Source organism: Mustela lutreola, chromosome 2 (assembly GCF_030435805.1).
Source record: "Mustela lutreola isolate mMusLut2 chromosome 2, mMusLut2.pri, whole genome shotgun sequence".
NCBI classification, from domain to species: Eukaryota; Metazoa; Chordata; class Mammalia; order Carnivora; family Mustelidae; genus Mustela; species Mustela lutreola.
The window spans coordinates 113,943,658-113,965,365 of record NC_081291.1 but is presented as its reverse complement, the minus strand read 5'-3'; the positions used below and the strand labels follow the sequence as shown (position 1 = coordinate 113,965,365).

Below are 21,708 nucleotides of genomic sequence, written 5' to 3'. Positions count from 1 at the left end.
TTGGTTCAAGAAAAGTCACAGCGCTTGGATCTTTTTTGGCCCTTTACAGAGTTCTGATGGACCAAGAATTAGCTTTGGTTCAAAACGCTTAGTAAGTTTCCTGTAAATACACAGAATTGAAATAGAATTGAATGCATAAGGACAGCACTCTGTCCCGCAGCACCAGCTTGGAGGAAATGATGTTCTTGATAGGAGTTGGTTGTTGGCTCCCTCCCTGCCATGGTAAGTGCTGGGCTGCTAAAGTGTTGCCTTAGTTCCTGCCACATGTCAAGCACCAGGCCGCTGCCTCACCCATTACTTCTGTTAGTTCCATCAGTTCTATTCTTAGCTCCATTTTGCAGAGGAGGTAAAAGCATAGCTGGAAGAGATGGCTTGCTCGTTGGCAGGGCTGTTCAGTGAGGATGAGTTTTGAGTATGGGTTCCTAGCTTGCTGTCCAGTGTCCTTTGCTTTGTACCATAGTGCCTCAAGGTCAGTCTTCTTTATCTCGGATAGCAGAACAGGTTAAAAATGCTGCATCTGAACTCCTGAAGTTCTAACGTCAGAACTATTTTTGTCTCGAAAAGAGTCTTTGTAGCCATTCCTATCTAGAATGATAGGAGTCAGGGAAGAGAGGGAACTGCATCTTATGAGGGACCCCTGAAGAGGTGATGTTTCCATCACTTTCTCTGTCACCAGTGAGCAGATTTCCAGAAGCAGAAATTCAGAGCGATGAAGGTAATTGCACATCTTCACAGAACAGTATGTATTCTGTTAGCTTTGCCTCCTATTTCAAGGCATTGGTTAAAGTTCCTTCTAGCTCCACTACTTCCTGGCTTGGCGACCTTAACCAATGTAGTTGCCATCTTTGAGCCTCCTTTCCCATGAGAAAAATGGAACAATAATGTTGCATGAAAATATTGAACGGTGAAGAAATAAGCCAGAAGAATTCAATCAATTGCAAAGTGGTTATCTCAATGTAAGGTATGAATGTTACTCTTGTGCTTGTCCAGCTCTCTCTCTCACATTCTCCTCTGTCTCCACCCCAATACTTTCTGGTTCTATAAATTAATCTGAAAATATCTGTAATATTCCTTGTGTACAATTGTAGGGTGTTAGATTTAAAAATCCTACTTCTGTTTTTCTTTCTTTGACAGTTGCAAATTTTTTGTGTGTCGTTTTCTCTGTGTGAAATAAGAAGTAACACCATCCACACATCTATTATATATTTTTCTTAACTAGATACAAATCTATATATTTCCTGAATTGTGACTCATATTTTGTACACATGCAAGTACATGTGCATATTTTACAACATTTTAAAGGATTTGTATACACTAACTTATTTCTTGGGTAATGGGAGATAATACCTTTTTCTTACACTTCTCTGTGTATATATATAGCTTTTTATTTTTTTAATTTATTCACTAGAGAGTGAGAGTAAGAGCACGAGTATGTGGGTGGGTCAGAAGGAGAGGGAGAAGCAGACTTCCCACTGAGCAGGGAGCCTGACCGAGGGCTCGATCCCAGGACCCTGGGACCATGACCTGAGCCAAAGACAAACGTTTAACCAACTGAGCCACCCAGGTGCTCCTATTTCTCTGTATATTAAACTTTCTATAATGAGCTTCCTGCTTTGTTTTACATGTATATGTAATTTATATAAGTATTTTTATAACATGTATAATTTGTATATTTTTATACATTGTGTAAATGTATAATTTACATCTTTAATTATTTTAATATTTAATATTTTAATTATTAAATGTATAATTTACATGTTTATATACACATACACAATATTTTGGCAGTGTGAAGCACCTTTTAGCAATACATCTCTATAAAGACACATTTAAAACTTTTACTAACTTTTCTCTCCCTCTTTCTTCCCTTCCTCCCTCCCGTGGTCTTTCTCCTTTTGTCTTTCCCTTCCTTCCCTCCATCCTTCCTTTCCTTTCCTTTCTTCCATCTATCTACTTACTTATCTCTTTTTCCCTCTTTCTCTTCCTTCTCCTCCTTTCTTTAGTCATTGTCCAGCATCTTTCAGAATAGAAACGGAAACAATCTTCATCTTAAATATAGTATGTTAGAGATACAGAATGAGTCTTTCGAGAAGAGATGACTTGTTCTCGCATCCATGTATCATTGTGGTACTTGAACCTAGCTCAAAACAAAAATATAACTATGATTTTTAGCACTATTTTAAATATTTAGTGAATAGAGCTTCTCCTCCTTGCCAACCACCCTGAGAGAGAAAAGAACACTGGAACATAAGCCCAGTGCTTATAGTAACCGACTTCCGTGTCAAGTGACCTTGATGGTTCCCAGTGACCATTATGATTCCGTTTCCCTTCTTTTCAAAAGTGTTTGTAAGTTCTTGGTTGATTAGCTTTGTTGTACCAGCCAGCAGTTGGGGTCTTAATACCTGAAGTTTATATACTTGTATTTTTCTCTCTCTAGATGTCTACTATGGTTATGAATTTTTTTCCCTCCTCTTGGGACCACTGCTGCTCCATGTAGACTTTTTTCTTTGTGTGATGTTTTCTTCATCAGTCTGTGTTATGCTGCTAATTTTAGCTACTATGATATTATTTTAACCCCGAGTGAAGAGAGCCAGCATTTGTGTCTGTGTATTTTTTAAGGGGGGCATAGTTCTCACTTTAAGGAGACTGACTTTAGCATCCTTCCCTCCCCTTTTCAATTTGATCTGTCCAAGTGAGGAGACCACATTTAGTACTTGCTAGTTGAGACGTGTGGTGTACAATTCTGACTTAGTTCCTGCCCTGGCCCTCTCCCCTGTGGTGCACTGAGTCACAATGCAATCGCCAGCTGCTCCTGCACACGGCACATGAGATGGCAGGGTAGCCAAGAATCGGCCTGGAAAGTACTTCCAGGAAAAGGGTGGAGACCCCTTCTCTACCCGATCTTCTTTGTGTGGCTTAGTGTAGCCAGTATTAATATCATAAATGAACATCCCTAAATCTGTCTTAGTTTCCAGCCCAGATGGAGTTTTGATTTTAGAAAAATCATTCAGTGAAATGTATTTCCTGTGCTTGGTAGTCAATGATCACTTACCAAAAAAGGGGAGGGGGTGGTAGGCGAACAAAAATAAACTTGTGATAATTCACATACACTTAACCTTTATTGAGTGAGTAATACCAAAAAGGGAATGAGCGGGCTCTGCTGACCAGCATTTACAAATGGATTCCAGGAATGTTGTTAGAGTTGCCAAAGCAATCTCTGAGTCCTGCCAAAAGCATCCCGTGGGATTTTGCTAAGGGTAGGAAAAGTGAGGGATATGGAGGTGTGTATCCAAATGTGTTTTTTAAAGCTTTCTTACCCAGCCCTGTGAGGTAGAAAGAACACTGGCAAAAGGTCTGGGAAACCTGCTTTCTAGACCTGGTTCTACCTAATCGCCTGGTACTGGAAATCTTATCGACCTTCCTTGGAACTTCAGGTCTCATGTGTAAAGTAAGGAAGGATGCCCAACTAACATCATTGACATTCTGAGCTTCAGCTTTTCCAACACAGAAAGGTCATGCATGTTCATTATGTCTCTGTGTTAACAAAACTAAGCCAAACTAAAAAACAATAGAAGCAATCACATTTTAAAAAGAATATATATATATAATATTTATATATATAAAATATTTCTGGTTAGTCAATGTGTAAATTAGCAGTTCTAACTATTACTTTGAAAGACCCCTTGAGTTAAGGTCCATTTCAAACTATGGCTTATACAAACTAATATTATAGGCTATACAATTAACAGGGTACCAAGAGCTATTGTACCAAAAAGTGACACCATCCTGTCATATTTCCTATGTCAAATACTACTGAGATTGTTTTTCTCAGTGGATCTAAAAATATGGCCCAGTGCATTTAGCATTTAGTTATAGTTGCAGGCAGAAATAACCTTTAAAGAATTGATGTGTCAGTAATGTCTAGGACCTCTCTCTGCCTCTTCACTCGTATTTTTTTTCCTCCATGATTATTACACCTTTTGTTCCCCTCTTCCTGATTTTATCTCCTAGACAGAGTACTAAGACATTTTGTGTAACTTTTTGTAATATGTAATGGCTTCCCCCTCCTTATGGGACAGCTGCAATCTTCCTAGAGTTCCAAGAAGTCCCTGTTTTGTCAAAAGGCCCTTAAGAAGATACATTACTAGTATTATTGGGTTACTGTTGGAAGGTGTGTTTCTTCAGAAGCAACCTTACAGTTTTGTTTTGGGTGGACATCATAATGCAGCAGGAATGGTCTACATGTAGGTATACAGTTACGTTGGCAGCCCTTAGGAATGGTTTGTTTTCTGCCCGAAGTCAAAGATCAGGCAGTATGACTGATGATGCCTACAGAAGGTGTATTAGTCAATGTTTTACTAGAACCCGTAGGAGATAGAGTTTTATCGCAAGGAATTAGTTTCTGTGTTTGTGTGGGCTGGCTAGGTAATCCGCCATCCCTAGGGTAGACCTAAGTTAGGAAGGGCAGGCTGGAACTTTGCTACAAATCTGACCCTACTGTCCACAACATTTATTTTTCTTTCAAGAAGCTTCAGCTCTGCTCTCAAGGCCTTCCATTCTAACTTTCAATCAGGCTGGCTCAGGTTCTTTAGGATCATCTCCCTTCCTTACAGAAGGGTTACAGGCTTTCAGCACATCCACAAAGTACCTTTGTAGCCATAACCTAGGAGTGTTTGATTGAGTCCCTGGGGGCGGGGGCCTAGGAAAATTGGCCATCACAGAAGGGGAGCCATTTCCGACAGAAGAATAGTGAAGCCATGGGCACCGGGAGCTAAGAAAAGGTTCAGGAAGAGTGAGCATGCCAGTGTCATCTTTGGGAATGGTAGCTAGAAATGATGACAGACACGGGAGCTGGTAAATGTGGACAAACTGGTGTTCTGCCTTCAGCATGTGGAGAGCTTCGCTCTGGAGATAGAGCTGTTGTTGGTCATATAGTTTCTTGGTGTTCATTTTGACTTAACAAACAGCAGCACTAATGGTAGTTTCTCGTGCATTCTTAACTTAAGTTGCCATTTACTAGTATGTTTATGTGCTTCTTCAAGGTGGAAATCGTCTGACTAAAACACATTCTCCTCTGCATGGCTGTCATCCCCCGATCTCCTGGCCCTGGCAGTCACTCACTGACCACCTGGCGTATGGCTCACTGCCTCACCTGTGTCCAGGCTTTTCTTCTGTTTGGAAGATCTGAGGGTTCAATACCATGGCTTCTCAGCCCCTTGACCATTTACGTCCTGTGATTCTTAATCTCCAATTAGCTGGGCCTCCATTCCCCGGGTTACACCCCGGGGTCCTGTCATTGCTTTGTTCGTTAATTATAAAATTGAAACAACAACAACAAAAACCAAAAACTCCCTCTGGACATAAGCCTATATTCTTCCAGCTCTCCTTCAGACAGCTCCACTCTGCTCTTCCTCAGTGTCTTTGCCTTCTGTGAACTTGACTTGCTTAGGCCCATCCGTCTTGCTCTCTGGGTATTTTGTCTATACTCCACTCCCTCCCTTGCTGTCCATTTTACCTCTAAAATACTTCACAGACCTTTTTTCTGTCTGCACTACCTATAAAGATTCCAGGTCACCCTCATCTCACGGGTACCAGGTTGCTATCACATTGGTGATAAACTTCTAAGGGGTTTCCTAGTTACCACTCCCCTTGCCCCCAGGCTTTTCCACTCAGCTGTGTCTCAAATGCAAATTTCATTGTACTACTCTCTTCTAGAGCCTTATCTCCTTAGCCCCTTAGTAGAAGAGTGATGAGGAAAACAGACTCTGAAATCAAACAGAAATAGGTTTGAATCTCACTTCCATGCTGTGTGAACTCAGACAAGCAACCCCTTTTGATTCATTCCTACGTGTACAATAGAAATATTAATAGCACTTTCCAATTTAGGTGTTTTGTGCCTCTACATTTTCTTCTTCTACAAGTTGTTGTCTGGTGCTCCGTGCTCTGGCCCCGCTGGACTTCTTCCAGATCCCCAAGGGCACTGAGCTGCCACTGGACAGTCTCGTGCTATTTTCTCTGCTGGGAACACACTCTTGCCCCCTGCCCTCTATTGCCATGTCTCAACATGGCTGTCATTCGCCTAGAAAAATGTCCATCCACCTCCTGTGCTCTTAGTTTAGGGACCCTTGCTATGTGCTTCTGTGTTTTTTCTCCTTGAACTTGTGAATCCCCATACTTTTCACCCTGTCCTGGATATATTCATGTCCTCCCTGCCGCCTCCCCCATGATCACCCACTTCTCCAACTCTGTGGGTTCCACAAGGACATAGACCATGACCCTAACTTGTTAAGCTTCCCATTCCTGCTGTTCTGTGGTTGATGTATTGTCTAGCAGAGATCAAGCTCCGGGTAGATATTTGATGAATGCTTATAGATGAGACTGTCTTATTAGCTCACAAACATTTCCAACAAAGTGACCACATCATTTTTTTTTTCTTTTTTCTGGAGAAGAACACATATCATAAACTATAATTCTCCTAACTCTGTAGTGGTTCCCTGGGAACCTGAGCACTTCTAGAGAGCTGTTTACAGAATCAAATCAAGTGGTAGTTTACTAGGAGGGAAAGCCCCAGGACAAGTCCCTTCTCTTGACCGCAAAGTTCTGTGTTTTCTATCTTTTCCTCTTGAAATCTTGGTTTCAGCAAAGCAACTTTTTGATTCCCTCCTCCCAGAAATACTATAAATGTAATACAGAAATGTGTACGCCCTAAATCCTTCATCGATTATTATGTTAAGCCCTAGGTTGGGCGGGGGAGCAGATAACACACTTATTTTTAGCATTACTTGGAAGGAAGTTTCTAGGTATATAACTGACAAGCATTCATGGAGAGCTGCTTTACTTTCCTATCAAGCTTTTGGGGGACTTTTTTTTTTTTTTTTAACAGTTCTGTATGCTGAAAGAAAGTTCATAAATTTTAAAAGGAAATGTGGTCCTTTTCATTAGCTCCCTTTACCTCATGCTGAGTCATGGATGAGAGAGAATTTGTAGGCGGCTGAGCTGCAGGAAAAGTAATACTGTCATTTACACTCGCAGGCTGTTATGCTTTCCAGAAAACTTTTTCCGTAGGTTGTGAAAGTGATTAATCTGCTGTTAAAACTGACAAAGAAGGTTCTCTGATAAGAGCAAGAATTAAATGAGGGATTTTTTTTTTCTTTAAAAAGTAAGCTCCTTTTTCCAGTTTTAGACTAGAAAAAAATAGGTTTACTTTTTACTTTTGGCCTTTTGTGTGTACATGTGAATTTGGTCATGACATGAAATAACGGGATATTTCCTATTTTAAATTATGTCTATTTATTGGGATGGTTCTTGTCTCATGTTTTATATCTGACTTATTCTATATCCTGTTTCATTGCTTGTTTTTTTTTCTTTCATATTTTTTTATGTGGGCCTTATTTTTAATACTTCCCACATCCTCTTACTTCTCAACCCCACATCTCTTCAGCCCACCTCTTTTTTAATGTTAAAACTGGCAAAGAGAGTCTAACTTACTTCTGTGATATAAACTCCTTCCTCTCTGAAAAATTCCATCCGTGCAGTATTTCTACAACAGTTTGAAAACTTGAACAAAAGTTATTTGGCATTATAGAAATGTAGCATCATTGCCTGAAGAGCTTAGAAGGTATATTTTTTCTCACTTGTTATTTAAGAAATGACTTTGAAATGTAAAGCGTTTCCACTGAGTTCTAGCAAATATACCTGTCATTCGATCTTTTCTCTAGGGACCCCACGTTTCAGGGAACCTAAAGGAACAGACAAATAAATCACTTGACATAACTTTTTTTATAATTCCGCAGAGAATCAGTGACACATTTAGAAAATCAAAGTCCTCAGAAAGATAGAATAACACGTTAGAGGTTTATTGAACTTGTTGCCTTTGGCATTTTAATACCTGGGTTTTATAACAAGTTCATAGGAGTTGTAAAAATGCACTGGCCTGACCCTCTTCCTTTTATATTACTTTTTAAAAACTTTAAAAATATTTTTTTTTTTGGTATGTTCAATTAGCCAACATATAATACATCATTAGTTTTTGATGTAGTATTTAACAATTCATTTTCCTATTTCTATACTTCACCATTTGGATTAGGGTATGTCAGGTTATTTTACTTTTTTTCTTTCTTTTTCTTCCTATTTTTGAAGACTGACTTCTGAATTTGAGCCATTTTCTTGGTGACTGAATGGATTCCTGAGAGACAGCTCTTACTACTCTGTATTGGTGCCGAGGGTGAGGAAGGGAAGAGACCAGAGAAATGCCTGCCCCCTTCTCTAACATGGTGGGCCAGCATGATGGACTTGGCATTCCAGTCTTAGTCCTAGTGGCTGACGTGTACACACCTTGCTTTTGCCCTGGGGCTATGGGTCCAGGTTTTAAAACGCTGAAGTTGAAAATGTAAAACCATTTTTATTTGAAAACCTGTTAACTATCACTATGTATTTATATGTACATTTCATAGGAGAAAAAATAAGTGAACACAAGTGTACTTGTTTTATATCTGAATTGCCAAGATTATTTCTGTTCCTTTGTTAAATGTGTATGAAATATATAGAGTGTGTTTGCGTACGGAAAGAGCAGCATTATTAACACTGCTGTGGCGTCCCTTCGTCCATCTTCAAGGTGTTGTCACAGGTATTTCCTGGCCGCCTCTTGTAATAAAAGATTACAGTTTTTGGCTGGGGGGGGTCTCCTTGGGGCAGGATGAGGTGTGGAGACCCTTTACACTGTCCTTTTAAGGAGAGCAGGGTCACTGATACCTACAGAGTGGCTCTCTGCAGATTTGTTTCAGTTTTCATAGCAGCATGGGATAACTTTTAAACAAGGGGAAAAAAACCCTCCCTTTGTTGGTGTTTCTCTTCTATTGTTGAGATGCGCTGTCGTAATTCAGCGGCAGTATTTTTTAAGTTAAGAACGCTCTGATTTGACATTTTTAACAGGAAAAGGTTCTATAGATATTACAGAAAAATATTTTTTTTAACTAAATGCCAGCGACAAAATTTAGACCAGAAAGTAGTCATGAAGCCACAGTAATGAGATATGATTGTGGTTTAGTGGAGAAAGAAAAGGCCCACGGGGAACAGTACAAGTGCCGTAAATTATCAGTCACTACTAAATAGGTCTCATTAGTCCACCATTGACTACGTTTAATTGACATTAGAAAGGAATCTAGAAAACTTTGGGACTATATAGAAGAAAAGTTGGTCTTAAACTCATCAAAGTGATTAGCATCTGTTTTAACAATTAGCAACAGTTGGTTGTGCGTTGGGGTCCACAAAGCGGCAACCCTCTCACTGGCAGGTGCTTAGAGAAAAGCCGTGTGTCTCCGGAGGGAAAGGGACCACAGAATGCCTGGAGGGGAGGTCATATGTGACTGCTGCTGATGAGTTTCTCCCCTCATCCTAGGTATGCCTGCAAAACGGAATGGCCCTTAAATGGTGTTCTGAAGTTGACTCTGATAGGAAACTGGAACACAAGAGAGCATTTCGCATGATGATTTTCATGCTGTTACCCTCTGTGGTCTGCAAAGCCTGAGTGCCAGATGCTAAATTCTATCAACATAATGTATCTTTAATTAAATATTGTATTTGCAATACAATTAATAATGTGGCCTGTTTCCATAACTTTATTAGGAAATTACCATAATTTTTGTATAATAAGCTAATAAAAAGGCAGTGTGTTTTGAAACAGCCTTTCCTAAAGTGGTTATGTGCTTTGTGTCTGTTGAATTTTGAATGTAGATTAAGAGATTAATGGCCAGAATTAACTGATGCAATGTACTCAGGAGTCTAAATTATAGTGAGGAATCTTGTAGGCTCCAGTACTATGTTGTTTTCTTTAAAATAAAATAGATGTCTTGCTTTTCAGGGAGCTCCCTGTTTAAGAGGTTCTTTACACTCCCTCGCTCCTCTCAGTCCTTTTAAAAACCCAAGCAGTACCACAAAACAAAACAAAGCCAAACAACCCCCAAAACCCAGAAATGTTAATTTCAAGTATTTAGTACATTGAACCGTGATGGGTCCTAATGAGATCATGCTTCTGGTTCTGTGGACATCGTTGATGTGGTTTTAATTTTTGCAGTGTGTTAACATGCTAATTAAATTCCCATGGCTGTCCTGTGAGGAAAGAATTTTAAATGGCACCACGCATGGGGAAAAACTTTGATATTTGAAAATAATATTATCTTTTAAACTGAGATCATATGTGGATACAGAATATTGTGTATATTGCTCTGACAATGAGGCTTTAATAACATTTCGTAAGCTGTCTTTTTCAAGACTGTTTGAAAATGTCACCCTCAGCTAAACAGATGTGATTTGCATCAGAGCTGTGTCTGTCCTTACTCTTAATGAAACAAGAGTCCCTCTCTTCAGAGAGTAATTGTTCTCCTTGTAATGTGTTCTTTTTTTTTTTTTTCCCTCAGCACTCAGTGTTCCTCCCCTGCCCTTCCTTTGCCTTAATATTTGTCCCTTAATTCTATCAGATTCGTTGTCAACTGAAATTAAAGGCAGATGTTGCCCTTCAGTCTATCCTGATCTAATTTTACAGCCTTGATTTAGGCACTTGCTCTCCATAGTGAAGAGGCCAACAGAAGAACTCTGGAACTACAAAGTCTAGATTCAGACACCAGTGTGAGATGTCTTAGGACCTTGCACACATTACTTCATCTTGCCCTATACCTCAGTTTCCTAATCTATAAAATGGGAACCATGACTGGCCCTCCTTCAGTTCTGTGGAAAGCACGTAAATAAGGACTAGGACGTAGTATGGATCGGCTAAATTGCTAAATTCTTGCCCAACTTGATTGTTCTCCCCATGTGCCCCCTCCTTCTGTCCTTGCCTATCTGCTCACATCATTCACTTGAAACAAGCCAGCCTCCTCCTCCAGCATAGGCACACAAGCCCACAACAGGAAACCATCTTTGTGTTCCCATTCTGTCCCCCCAGAAAGCATCACTGGGAGAGCCGCTCTCTGCCTGTGGGTTTGGGAATAACCCACCTGAAATCTGAAATCTTATTCGCTTCTCTTGTGTTGCTTAGCTTTCTCAAAGGTTATGTTATAGGCATCTATAACATTGTCTCCTTTGCATTGTGAACTCCTTGAATCCAGGGATCTCGTGTCATAAATTTCTCCCTACTCTAAAGAGCCCGGTGCCTTGTCATTTGCTGGGCTCCTTTCATTAGTGAGGACTGCTTTTCTTTACATGTATCTTATTTCAGACACTTTTGAATATACACGATGTGCTTACTTTTGCATTAATCCCATCACTTCCGGGCGTTGGCAAAGGTCAGAAAATTAGGAGGAACAAAAATACATTTAGCCTATTTAAGCAATATGTAAGTTCCTCTTGTGTTTTCCTTCCCTCCGTTACTGGATCCCAATACTTTTGTAAAAGAATAATTAATTCCTTATTTAAAGGAAAGTGAAAGCAGATCTGTTATTTCTATCATATGAAAGGTATTCTTTATCCATGGATAGATAACTAGAATATTTATATATGGCTTAAGCACATTACATTCATGAAAACTGTGCACAAAACTCTTGGCGCCTGTGTGGTTTATTTTGTTTGTTTGTTGGGCTTTTCTTTTTTTTGGTCACATTCATGTGGGTTATAGAACAATTACATTTTGAAAACTCTAATGCTGTTACCTCCTTAAAATAAAACTATACTCTGAAATAAGGTTTTAATACTCTATGTTCCATGATAAAAGTTATGTGGCATTGTTACTTTACTGCTGAAAACTTAGGAGGCCCAAAAGAGTTTAATTTTTATACATTGAAACTACTTGACCATATTTTAAAAACACAGCTGAAAATCATAAAATGTAATAGTTTCACTACTTCTATTGGCTATTTTATTTTTGGACTTTTTGAAGACTGTAGACTTTACTAAAGAACATACTTATTAAAAAGCAAAACAAATTTCATTAAGCAAGTCAAAAACAATTCATGAATTGAAGGCAAAATACAGAGTTTGTGTAGCTCCATTTGAAAATGTGAAGGTTTGCTCGTGTTGTTTGTAGAATTGGTGCTGGAGTTGACTTTTTGGCTTTGTGACCGCTGTTGTGTTTGCCCTTCCGGTGCTGGGGGCATGTATGCTTCTTGTTTCTGTGGCCCCACAAGGCAGTCTTTTACGTAGAATTAAAGACCCTCTTTGGTTCTGCAGTGTGGATTCATAGTTCATTTATTCTGGGGTGGTAATTACCGTATCACAGATTCAGGTAAGTGACTGAAGCCAACCCAACGTAGGGTTTGTTTCATAACAACATTTGAGGTGATGTTCTGTCTTTACAGATGCTGCTAATATACCTGGATGACGCCTGCTAATATACACTGTGGTGCACTTTTCCTTTAGCAAATCCTTCTTTTCTTTTTTTAAATAGACCAGTTGTTACAACAGAAATATTTCTCCTTACCCTTGATCAAAGGACAGATCACAGTGCAAGCAAGGAGATAAACAGTTAATTGATACTAGCCTCTGACTGGGGGATCCTAGGGAGTGGTCAATAATGGCAGCTTTGACCCAGGCTACCTGTGTGAATTTAGACTCAGTGTTCCTCGACCCCTTGACTGAGTTCTGTTGGAGGGCCTAAGACCTCTAAGGTCTTCAATTTGTGAGATTCAACACCACTGAAAACAGTGCATTTAGTGTTCTGTCTGACAAGGCTAAATTCGTAGTTATTTTCTAATTCTGAATCCAAGTTTAGTTAAACCATTGAGACAAAGCCTAGCCAGTATATGAAATATGGTATAATTTGGTGGGTGTTGTTAATGTTCCTTTCTCCTTTCCCCCTGAGGGCTCGTTTAGGAAGATCCACAGCCAGATGATCACTTTCAGAATCTGAGGCAAGATTAATCTTTGAATTTTTGTACAGAAGTACAATCACTTAGGTCACTCGGACACTTATGTGGTGTTTCTCCACAAAGTTGTCTGCCTCCCTCTGTAAGGCATATGTGCGACTGCTGTGCTACTCGCAATTCCCAAAAGCAACAAATCACCCTCTTCCTTGAAGGAACCATAGACTACTCAGAGCTAATAACGTCCCTTAATTCTGAGTGCCAGAATTGAGGCCTTCAGTTGTGACAACCCTATTCCGTGGTAGTGTTTCTCTTTGTTCTAATACCCCAGTTTAGTCTTTGTCTTAACTCCCATTGTTTCAAGAATATTTGCTTGGTTTTTGCTAAATTAGCCACACCAGAGGATCTCATTTGCCCCATATCTATTCATAATTGGGAATATCATTGTACAAAGCAAAAGTTGCTAGGAAAAGGTATTCTGAGACCATCTGTACAGGTGTAAGCTCTCTAGTTGATGCTCTGGGAGCCTTTTCCTTCAAACTCCAGCCCTTGTTAGGGCCCTCTCTTTTCTCTCCTGGCTTGTTGTGGTAGCTTCTGGTCTAGCCACCTTTATGCCCTTCGTGACCATATGGCTTCCAGGTTAACATTTCTCCAACACAGCCCTGGTCCTGTCATTCTATATTTGGCTTCCTAACAATCTATATATTATAGAGATAGAAGGAATGTGGTAATTATAATGATAAGAATGGCAGTAACAATAATAATAAATGTTCTTGGGTGCCCCATCTCAAATGTCAACTGTCTTGAGACAACAGGCTTTTGAAATTCAGTATCAGAAGGTTTATCATTGAGGTATTTGGCATGGGTCTGCATTGCATGTGTATAGTTTGGCTGATGGAAAGATCATCTGATAGACATGAGAAGTGAGTGGGTGGGGAGATGACATTTTGTTAGAAGTGCATGCCTGGTATTTTGCTATACCATTGCACCTCCTCAAATCATTGTTATCAGAGATAAACTACTTTATGAAGAGACTATAGCACATTTTAGGACAGTGGGAGAATCTTTAATGCTTTACTTGCTCATCTTGGCTTTGTAATGAAACATGTATGATGAAGAGGTTACTGCTTTTGAGTGTCCCCATCTGCGAGGGTGGGTTGACTACTTGTTCACCACACCCTAAACAGCTTTTTTGAAGCATTTTCCAATCTGTAATCTCTATCTGATATGTTAAAGGAAAATAATGAGATATTAAATTGCATATAAACAAGGTTCCCTTATAAGCACCAGCACTCATACTAACTACACCCAGGTCCATATACAAACACACACATACAGTGATACAGGTAAATGTACAGAAAAATTTGTCAAATTTAACCATTGTTAACACTAAGGTTTTTAATTATGGATTTTCCATTTTCTTTAGTAATCTTATTGGTATCTCCCACATCTTCTGCAATGAATATTAATTTTATTGAAGAAACTACATCTTAACATGAGGGTTCACCCAGCCCTGCCCTTTACAGTGAAAAAAATTGTTGAACCATCATGAAAAAAAAAAAACCATGGAGCGACAACAGAACAAATCCAAAGTTGAACTAACCACCATTTTATAACAGTAAAATATCTTCCTGAGTAGCTCAGTCATGTACCATCTATGAATATGTCCTGAGAAAATTGTGTGTTTGGGGACCTTTTTGTTCTTTTTTTTTTTTAACTGCGTGGGTACTGAGTAAAGAAATCTAGAAATTGAATGACTAGCTCCTTAGGCTGCACTTCCAGTGCTTAGGATCTTTTGTAGTTAATTTTTTTTTTCATTTTTTAAAAAAACGTAACTTCCTCTTTTCTCACCAAATAATGATGTCGCTGAGGCTACCTATCGTGTTCTTTGTATTTCTGTTTCTATAATGTCAGCTATCCCAGAATCCACAAGGAATCACACATACAGAGACTGGATAAAGAAACTTAAGAAAATGGGGGATAACTTCAGACTTGAATATATTTATCCAATAATGCATTTATTCCTCAACGATGTTTTGATAGCCTACTGTAGCTTCATCTTTGTGCTACCATATCTAAATGAAAGGATGAATAATGAGTATTGGAACATGGTTACTGTTCTTGGGTTTTATAATTGTGAACAACAGTTCTCTAACTTGAGAGAGTATAAGAATTGTCTAAGTGATGATATTTATCTGAGATACAGAAGATATCAGGAAGAGCAGGCCAGGGGAAGATACTTGAATTCAGCTGCCCATGTCAAGTGTGAAAAAGCATTTGTAGCCAGCCCCTTGAGGGGGAAGGAGCTGAACAACAGAGAAGATAGAATCTTACCTAATGTCATCCAGTAGTTAGAGTAGAAAAAAGGACTCTGCTCCTCGGCTTTGTAAGTCAGTGTTCTTTGGTCAGCTGGAACTCAGTTCTGTGTTTGAAAAATGAATGGTTTGGGCACCTGGCTGGCTCAGTCATTAAGTGTCTGCCTTCGGCTCAGGTCATGATCCGAGGGTCCTGGGATTGAGCCCCACATTGGGATCTCTGCTCGGTGGGAAGACTTCTCCCTCTCCCACTCTCCCTGCTGTGTTCCCTTTCTCACTGTGTTGCCTTTCTCGCTGTGAATGGGTTGCTATAGAGCATAGTATTCCAAGTAGAGTTTGTCAGACTTCTGGGTATATGAGAAGTTTCCACTGGTTTTCTGCCTGTTTCACCCAACTATAGTTGAATTCATTAAGCTAGGAACCATAACTTGTTACCCAGCAGTTGGCAAAATTTCTGGTATTTAGAAGGTGGTCAGTTAATGGTCAATGCCTGTATGAATGCCATTTTTCAAAAAGAAATTCTAAAGTCATATATTTAAGGCAATGAGTGTCATATTTTTTTGCTTTAAGGTGTTTTGGGCAGATGCAGTGTGTTCTTGGAAAGGAAATGATATTTGGAAATATGATTGTTTTTCTCTGTAAATAAAACTATTTTATTTCGAAAACAAATACAATACTTGTTTTCTAAAAGAAATTAAAAGAAAAAAAAAAGAGCAAAATACCTGTTTCTAATACCTATAGTAATCACTCTGGGTTTTTTTTCCTAATTCAAATATTGGACTCTGATTGTGTTATATGTATAAGTTTATATCCTTTTATTTTCATTTAACAGTACAAAATAAGGGAGTTAAGCATTCTGCAACATTAGACCTTGAGACTTACCAATATAAATCTTGAAAATAATATTAGAATTGGAAGGTATCAGTTTTTATGCCATTCCAAAGGATCTCAGTTATCAGAATTTATCTGAGATTGAAGGTGTTCCTTAGCTGTTTTAAGCCACCAGAGATATTTAAATTTTCTCAGTAATATCCCCTTGCTTATAAAAAGGAAACTGAGAACAATGTAAGGGAACTGTTTTGACCCAGGACTTTTCAGACCTTGTCCCAATTTAAAATTGGGCCCCAAAGAATATTTATTTATCTTTGAATTGGTTATTATTTGGTATTTTGTAATAAAATAAAAAGAAACATTTTTTTATAACTGAAAAACAACACAACAACAATAACAGGACTGAACTGTTCTTTATTTTAACATCAGAAAGAGGTTCCTCTGGAAGAATGATTCCAGAATGATTGAGCTGTCAGCCGTTTGCACCACTCAGCTGGTAAAGGATTTCAACAGTGGTGCTAATATATTGCTCTTGACTTGGCCACCTTCCCTTTGCTCGTCCGTAGAGCTTGGTCACCATGTGCCATGGCCAAAGTCATAGTGATCTGTTCCACACACCATCCTCAGATTTCCAGCTTGGCAGTGGCTGTCTAGAAAAGAGAAAACATAAATTCCTTATTACTCCAAATTCTAGCATGTTTACTACACTGCAGGATCTGAAATATCAAATAGACTCTTATCAGCCAAGCTTTCCAAAATATAAATGGACAGAAGAGCAAGGAGTGGTTTGGGGGATTGTTCAAACTAGGACTGTCATTCATTACTCGTGTCATTATTATTTTTAAGATGACTATCCATAGACTGCAAGCTCTTTGCCCATTTCCCTTCACCTCTGAAGTTATAAACTATTCTTTAAATAGTCGCCTAGAGAGAACGGGAAAGGGGCTACATTCACTGCGCCTTCCAGGAGTAAGGGATGAAGACTGGTGGGAGTAAACAGTCTTTGCTTCCAGATTGCTCCATTGCCTCACCCTTTTCAGGCAACACCAGCTACCAGAAATGCATCAACTCCATGTGGTCATTGCAGGATTTATCCGGGCATTTGCTGAACCTGCTCGCAATTTATTTTTATTTCTTTCGATAGACGTGGATTTGGCACAGGAGAGTAAATTCTTTCTGGAACAGCAGATGTGCCTGGTACACTCGTTTGCTATAACCATTTGTGCTGTGGTTGAAAAAAAAATTTTTTTTAAGAGTGCAGAATTGTTGAAGGGGGAGGGTTAAAAAACCAGAACCATTTTAGTGATTATGCAAAGTTAGAATGTGAGTAATTTTGCTGCAGTTAGTCATTATGTGCTTTCATAGCTTGTTTTACAAGGATAAAGGGATATGTACAGGTTTGGTGAATAGAGCTCTTATTTGTCCCTAATAGTCGCTTTTTATGAAAACATTTTCTATCCTTCCTCCTACTCTGTGGCGAAGTGCTCTCTCCTTAGAAATTATACCCTTCTGTGATTCAGCCCCTTTGTCCGTCTAGGGTAAGTGGACAAACAGTCTCCATTTCTGAGAACAAACATGTTCAAAGAGAAACTTTATTTTCCCATACAGTGTATCATGTGAGGGACGTACATTCAAATCACAATGATACAGTGATCATTTAAAAATGAGCTTGTTTTTTGCAGGGAAAACGACGACAACAGGGTAACCATCTAGTGACTTTGCTATGAGCTTAATGTGCTGGGAATAGGATGATCTTTCCATTTTTTATTTTAAATATCTGATAGGTCTTCGCAGATTTTGCACATGAGTTCTCTAAGAACTGCAACACAGTACCTAGCCGGTTTTCGCTTTGCTTTCGGTCACCCACATTCCTTGGGAAACATGTGAACGAAGGTCTGTTTGTCTCCACTGTAGCAAATATAACTACTTGCCCACACTGGTGGCTTCCCTTACTGAATTCCACTACTATTTTGGAAACTCCTGTATGAAAACACAGCAACCCAACTTGTCCCCATTGAGCCTTGTTGGTGATTTCCATGCAAAGCTGCCTGATGTCTATATACTGAGGTTCACTTTTGTTGAAAAACAGAACTGAGTCTGTTGCCTTTTGTAGGCTTGGTGCTAAGTCTGGTCATCCTGGCGTGATACAGGAGCATGGATCTTCGAGTCGGGAAAACTGGGTTCTAATTCCAACCCCGTCAAGCCCTTGTCACTTGGGGTGAATCCTTCCTAAGCTGCATTTCCTGGAGGAAAGGTAGAAATGTGTGACTTTCGAATTCCTTCAAGCTCTTCTACTCCATGATTCTGTAGAGAGTATTGTATAATAATCCATAAAGAGTTCAACTTTTATTTCTTCTATCTCAAAAGTTTCCTTGTGCTTACATCTGCCCCAAACAACTCTTTACAGACTGTCTCTATTAAATTCTACCACCAATATGCAAATTGTAGCAATGAGAAACCCCTACAGGACCTGGGGCTTTCCTGAGAGAAGGGATCCACCCATTTATTCATCTTTTTGTATTTAATGACTTCTGAGTAGCACTAATCTACTGGAATGGTTGGTTCTATTATAGTAGTTGATTATAACCAAAAGCTACTGAGCCACACTCACCACATTTCCTGTTACCTACCGCCAAGAAACCTAAAATACATAGACTAACTCAGAATATCTTTTTAATTAGATTGAATTATAGAACCCAGTATCATACCTAAATACTTATTAGTAACTAAGGCTTTGGCTTCACAAAGCCCCTCCTTTTGGAGGGGACCAAAAGGAGTACGGGACGGTTATAATTTAACCACCCAGTGCCATCGTTGTATTTTTTTGTTGTTGTTAATTAAACATCTCCCTCTCAAAGCATTTGTCAATAATACATTATGGAAGTAACTTTTCATATGTTGTACAAATGCTTATGCATTATGGGATGGTTAAATGCTAAATGCATTGTGTTGAATGAGAAAAATCAGTCTCACCCAGACGAAGGTTGGGGGTCCGGGGAAGAGAAGATTAAAGAAGGAATTGTGAAAAATGGATAAGGGTTATCATACGGGAAGTTTGGTCAGTTAAAGGGACATCAGTGATGGACACTTCACCTAGACCTAGAGAGACTCAGAACGGGCTTTCCAGAAGAGGCATCATTCATTTCAAACCTGAAGGATGAATACTCGTGGGGAGTTGAGAAGTGGGAGTGGGTTGGAATGTGTTCAAGCCAAGCAATCACAGTATGGCTGGAACATCCAGTCCCAGGGGAGGGAAGGGAGGAGACTAGGAAGCTGAGCCCTGGCTCTATTCGGGAGGGAATTTGGACTTCCTGATATGAGCAGTGAAAGTCTTCGGGAGATGTTAATAAAGGAAGATGATGATCTGATTTTAGAAATATTCTAAATATATTGGATTTAGAAATATTCTGTTTGCAGCATAAAGGATATATTAGAGGACAGTAAGAGCTCAAGTCTTAAAATGCATATATATATATATATATATATATATATATATATGCATATGTTTACATATAATAAGTATATATCATTACAGTCAATTAGGGCACCAGTGATGGTGGCCTGAACTGGGTATCAGTAAGTTGGCAGTGAGAACTGGAAAGGTTGTAGGTAATTAGGAGATAGAACCAATAAGCTTTGCTATATCAAGGGGAGAAAACATCATATGACTCTATTAAAACATCTAATCACATGACTGTGCATCTTTAAGATACCCCGGAACCTTAACATATTACTGATGCACAAAATTTCTGTCAGTATACATATGCACTCTTATTTTACTTTTCTTTATAGACTTATTTTGAATATGTGTTCCCTTGCCTACAAGCTGTGAACATTCCATCAGATTAGTGCGCCATGATTTTTTCAACCACCCTCTCATAGTTTGTAAATATACAATTAACATAAGTTATAGGTGTTTTAATGACTCCTTATTGCCAGTTTATCCACCAAAAGCATTATTCCAGCTTCCAGTGCTACCAGCCATGTGAAAACAAACCTGTACTATCATATTCCCACCGAGACTGTGTTTTATTGTTTCTTGTCTAATTAGCTCTACACCCAGTACTTTTCGCCAGACCCCTGACCTGATTGGGCAAGAGCGCAGAGGCCCCAGAAGGGGATGATTCTGCATAGGAGGTCGTTTGCTATGGAAATAGGCTCTTCTCTTGCTGGATTCCTAGATTATTGAACACACTCAGATTGAATTAATGCTCCTTGCAATGGCATTTTATCCACAGCAGCCACGTGCGTGATCGGACTCAGTGTTTTCTCCTGGATGGGATTTGTATCAACAGCAGCCTTGAAGACCTCTCAAATTCAAAAGGGATGACATACCTACCATCTTATTTCACAGTTATTTGGGGGGAAAACTCTCCTTGAAGTAGAGACTTTCTTGGTTTTAACATGATGACATACATGATCATTATTACGAACATGTAAGTGTGGGACCTCACCCAGATCATTGCTTCCCTGTCAGGAAGTTAAGGTTAAGAAATGAGGGCTTCCAAGGTAGCACCTTGATTTTGTTTCCAGGAAAACAAGAGGGTCATGCTGGCATTCGTGCCTTCAGTAGTCCAGGGAGCCCCCTGTCTTCAAAGTCTCTTGGGCCCATTCAGGAGTGTTGTGAGAAGTGATTCAGTGGAAAAGCTTCCGGGGGAGGCCCTCACTAGCTGTGGTTCATGTGTGTGTGGAACGCCGTGCTGTGACGTGAACAGGTGTTGATACAGTGCACAGAAGTAAGAGATTGCTGTCTGCATAGCTCTGACAGGAACTCCTGGGGGAGCGCGTGCACACATGCACATATGTGTATGTGTGTGGTTTAGGTGTGTAACAGCTGAAAATGAGTGTACTCGTAGTGTCTCTGTATTGGCAGTAATATTTTCAACTTGGTATTTCAAAAGTCATGTTTGAGATTGTTTTAACCATTCACCGGTTTTCAGCTACGATTTATGAGGTAAATTTTTTCTTTAATTTGGAAAATACAGGAAAAAAATATGAAGACGAAAACCCAAATTTCTGTTAATTGTGGATGCAGTTTTCCACCTTTTAAAAATATTTTTAAAACATATCCTGTGTCTTATTATGTTCCTTTTTTCTCTACGTACACACACACACATACAAGTTGGCAGACTATGCTAGGTTTTGGTATGTGTCAATTTTTAAAATAATTTATATTTAATGTACTTTTCATATATTATTTGAAATAATATATACACACAACAGGTGTACAAATACACTCTGATTAAAAAAAAGTAAATCGTAATTCTGTTAGAAACTTTGGGATATAGGAAGAATATAGACAGAATCCTAAAAATCACTCCCTTAAATTACCCACTCTTATTTTTTTTTAAGATTTTATTTATTTATTTCACAGAGAGAGAGAAAGAGCACAAGCAGGGGGAGTTGCAGAGGGAGAGGGAGAAGCAGGTTCCCTGCTGAGTAAGGAGTCCGATGCGGGACTCAATCCCAGGACCCTGGTATCATGACCTGAGCCAAAAGCAGAGGCTTAACCATCTGAGCTATCTAGGCACCCCACCCACTGTTATTATTTTGAGAAGAAATATTTCTAGTCATATGTATATGCATAGCATGTATAAAAACTGTAGATAGATACAAATATTGATTAACAAATTTAAATTGTTGCCTAACCTGATTTTACTATGTATAAAGTTATTGATATTTTAATTCTCATTTATTTTTATATTTTTTCTTTTTTTACCTTTTATTCTGTTAAAATGACAAAAACCCACATTTTTTAGACTATATTAAGT

At 39.0% G+C, this 21,708-nt stretch overlaps 1 protein-coding gene across 15 annotated transcripts in view; it reads left to right on the top strand.

Moving 5' to 3' along the window:
* Positions 1-21,708, top strand: part of LPP (LIM domain containing preferred translocation partner in lipoma) — a 652,084-nt gene that overhangs the window by 364,274 nt on the left and 266,102 nt on the right. The window lies entirely within an intron of this gene.